Raw genomic sequence first — 4,621 nt, forward strand, 5'->3', positions numbered from 1 at the left:
TGGGGGTCCCTTGTAGCACCCCAAGGCCCCGTCGAACACGGCCGGGAATTCTTCACAAATCTTTCCAAAGTCTCTCGGGGCACAGCTGTGTACCCCCCCTGACTCCGACCGTGATGCCCAGTGGCTCGAACCAGGCCCTGCCCAGCAGACTGACCAAATTCCCCTCGACCACAATCAAGTCCAGGAGTCCAGTAAATTCCTGAAACTGTACTCGAAACGTGCCCACCCCCCTGATTGGGACCGGGTTCCTCTGAAAGTCCACCAGGCTCAGGTGGGATGGGCGTAACCATGGCCCCCCCTAGGGCACAACCGGCACAGCGTGTCTACGGATATTATGGATGCCGCCGACCCTGAGTCCACTTCCATTCGGCAGGGGACCCCTTCGATCTGGACCGTTACTTGGATTTTCGGGGTGCCATTGGAATTGGGGAGGCGCAGTACCTGCTGGGACGGTTGATCCATGAGGAGGTATAGTTCGGAGACTCCTGCTGCCATCTCGTGCGTAGCGGCCGCGGGTCGGCGTGGCTGTGTTGGAAGCTGTTGGTGCCGGCTCCCCTTGGACCAGCAGACACGTGCGAGGTGCCCCTGCTTTCCGCACGTGTGGCATGTTGCATCGCGGAATCTGCATGACCGGCGCTCATGCTCCTTGCCGCAACTGGTGCACGCTGAGCAGCCAGCGGGCTTCCCGGTGGGGACGGGACCCCTGGTCCCCTGTGGCGTGCAGCGGGCCGGTTATCTGACGAGGCGGACATCCTCCTCCTCGGAGTCCTCGGTGTCCACGTCGGGGAGTACCTGGTGTGCTGCTGAGGTTTGGCGGTGGGAATCCTCGTGTGCGATGGCGAGTTGTAGGGCCGCTTCCAGCTTGATGTCGGCGGTCCCGACCATCTTCCTCCGCAGTTTGAGGTCGCTGAGGCCCCACGCGAACTGTGTCAGCAAGTTCTCCTCCACTTTGGTGAAGGAGCAGTCCATAGCCAGCTGGCGGAGGGCGGCCATGAAGGCTGCTGCCGACTCGCCCGGTTCCTGCACGCGGCCCTGGAATGCGAGCCACCTGGCTAGCGTCGTTGGCCGCGGCGTTAGATACCGGGACAGGGCATCAAAGATCTCCTCGTAGGAGCACTCCAGGATCGACCGGGGTGCCAGCAGGCTTTTTGAGAGGTGGACCGTGATCACTCCGCAGGAGCTCAGAAGCAGCGCTTGTCTCTTGCCGGGGTCGGTGACCTCGTTGTACTCGAGATGGCACGTCAGCTGGTCAGTCCACGAGTCCCAGAGCTCGGGTTGGGCAGGATCGAAGATCTCCAGATTCCCTCGGGTGGAGGCCATGGTGTCACGGTAGCGCGGAGCGGAGGTTCCTTGTGGAGCGTGGTGCGGTGCAGCTGGCGCGCGATGCGGGGGTTGGCAGAGCAGGCGCTGGGTGCGAGCCAGGCCAGACTCAGCGGGATCCCACCTTCGTCGCCACTGAAAAGTACTGGGTTCGCTGCATGGAGGACTTGGACGACGACATGCAGTTGCACACGTTTATTGAGTACTTAACATAGAACACACAACAGCCCTGCAAGGCCAACTATATACACTCCCGTCCCCGGGCCTCCCACTCCGTTGGAGGGTTTGAATTTCCCGCCACGGAGCCTATTGGTCAGCTAGGGAGGGACCTAGGATCCGAGGTCCTATTGTCCTGTGGAGCCAAGCTCCTCACTTCCTCGCGGGCGCCTTGTGGCGGCCCGCATACATAACAGACAGGCAGCTGCCTGTCCAGTGTAGGAGGGGGAGGAGGGAGGAGTATTAGAAGCCACTGTGGAAGCAGGGCTGGCAGGATCACTAAGGCGTTACTGCTGGGGCAGGCTCCCCGGTGGCTTTAAGCACACTGTAACTGCTGCTGCCCCTGACCGACAACTCCCTGTTAGGTGTGGGAGGTGGGGGGAGTGTGTTGGAAGCCATCAGAGAGGCTGGGCCAGCAGCTTTGCTTCACCTCACAGGTGGTTGGCCACTCCTGATTTCCTCAACTATCATCAGTTCTCTGCAGTCCCCTGTAATTGTTTTTTTTTAAAAAAACCTCAGAACACTGAGCTCTGCAGCTGACTAGTCAGAGAGTGGGGGGTGCAGGGAGGCAGCTGCCTGGCACCCACATAGGAATCAATGGAGGACGCCACGGTAGGAGCGCTCTCCCCGAATCTGGTGTCTCTAGGTCCAGCAGTTTGGCCTGGGCATTGATTTTACAATGAGGGGACTGTAATATAATTTTGGGAAACAAAGAGATAATATAAAGAAAATACAGAAAAGAAAAAAAGATTACATATCATAATTATATATTTCAAAAGGTGATTATACATAACAGAGCGTAAGAAATAGGAAATATTTCTTCCCAATACCCCTTTCACTACACCAAAAGGTTTTTGGGACACTGTGTATAAAATACAATTAAACTTACTTCTGTTGGGATATATCTATATTCCACATTCTACATTTCAGCAAAATTATTAATTGCACCATTGCTGCCTACTGTATCCCCAAGATTTTTGAGCCTGCAGGCTCCTTTGAAATTCTGACACAGGGTGGCAGGTGAAACCACATAATGGCTGCTGCAGGAGGTGGAGCCAAGCACAAAATGGATGCCACAGGGGCCAAGCTAGGGTTGCCAGGTCCCCTTGGCAACTGGTTGGGGCGGGGGGACTTACCAGCAGTGAGAGATGTTGCTGATGATGCAGCAATGTCACTTCTGGCATGCACTGGAAATGACATAATCATCTCGCCAGCAACACAGGACGATCTGGTATTTGGGCAAAAACTCTATGGTAGAAGCCATAGAGTGCAAATCACTAGTGCTTTGTTGATATGTCCTTTTGTCCATGCCCATTCCACCTTTCCTTTTCCATACTGTTGTCTAAAAATGAGAGAAGTGGTCCTGGAATCCAAGTGATATCGAATTGTTGTGTGTCATAATGTAAACAGACTTTGAGGTATTTGCTTTTTGATTGCCATCACAAAAAAATTTGACCTTCCAAACTACACTGTTTATAATGTAATAATTAGTGTCACATAAGTAATGACTAATTATGAATCATTGTGCAAGAGACAAATGGGAAGATTAATTGACTATTTTAACATTAAAATCCATATAAAACTGGTAGGAGCAGTTGTTTTTGTAAAACAAGGTACATCTCATTACACTTTGCAAGCACGGGGATTACAACAGTGCATTTGCCCTCCTTTCTCAAAACAATGCATTCTGTTGAGCAAATGATGTGTAATGTAAATCCCATATTCTGGGCACACTGTTTAACAAATTGACCTTTCAATGTAGGCGAGCTGTGGAATGGGCTCAGATAAACAGAGGCTACAGTGTCTTCTTTAAATTCTTGGCATTCATATGCCTTTAAGTCACTGGCATGGTAACATTGCTCCCGGTGTTCATCTGCATGTAACAACTGGTTTTAGCTCTGCAGAAAAAGTTTCCAAAATAAATTACATGCAAGTATGTGACAATTCCTCTGTATGAGAACTTTTACCATATTCCTTCAGTGCTCAACTGAAAAGACCCTGCTTTCATTGCCTGTTTTCCTGTGGTCAATACAGAAACACATTGTTCTGTATCGACCACAGGGAGAGGGGGGCATGGTTAGGGAATTAGTACCATGCCTTTACAAGTTCTTTTAAAAATAGGGTGGGAGTTGCTGGACTGCAGTTTTATCCTTCATCTAGTGGAGATCGTTCAGTTACCCTATTCCATCTGTGAATGTAATTTGAGTGAATAATTTGTTAAACGGCCTCGGAGTGGTATTCTGAGATTGGGTGGTCTAAGCCTGATGCCATCAATGGCAAAGAACTTGCTAGATTGTGTAGGTGAAGAAAGGCATCATGAGAAACCCACAAACTTTCAAATGTGCCTTGTTTGAGGCCTCATGAATATGGAAAAATTAAAACAATAATTGGACCTTCTGCCTCTGGTTGCAGCAGAATGTAAGTAGCTCACATTAAGATTACTCCTTTTACTTTGCAAACTGCATGGATGTGATCATCCATATTTTACTTTGCATCCTCCATATTTGTTTGTATGTAGAAAACAGACTGACAAACCACATCCAATCAGTCCAGTGTAAACAACTGTATGGGCTTTGTATGCCTGCCCAGGTAGTTGAGAGTAAGTTAAGTCAATAATTACAAGCACATATTTTCATGAATTTTCTTTCTTTTCTGGAGTCCTTCTCTCAGGAAGCTAAATAGTACCAACATGACCTTCGTCCTTCTGTTTTGCATGTTGTGCCACATATTGATACTTTTTCTTTGTTTTATCTCAACTGCCCTCTGGGAGCCAAGTTATAATGTAGCAAAAGGAGTAACATATCCCCCTGCCCCCTGGTTTTGGTTTGTCACCTCATGTCTGATTAAAAAGAATTCTAAAACACCATTACAGGTTCTGATGCCTGGCCAGTCTTTATGGTCATAGCAGCCGAAATAAGTCACACTGGAGAGAGTATGAACAGTTAAATGAAAGCCTGGAACCTGACCTATGGAAGCTTGGGCTTGTTCCTGACCAGTTAGTATGGGAAGGAACTGTAGCAGCAGATTATGGTCCTGGTCACACCAGCAGGAAAAGCCGCAGGGGAAGTGCGGCTTTTTAAAGCCA

The sequence above is a fragment of the Gekko japonicus genome, unplaced genomic scaffold (genome assembly GCF_001447785.1).
Source record: "Gekko japonicus isolate JY-2015 unplaced genomic scaffold, Gekko_japonicus_V1.1 scaffold157, whole genome shotgun sequence".
Taxonomy (NCBI): domain Eukaryota; kingdom Metazoa; phylum Chordata; class Lepidosauria; order Squamata; family Gekkonidae; genus Gekko; species Gekko japonicus.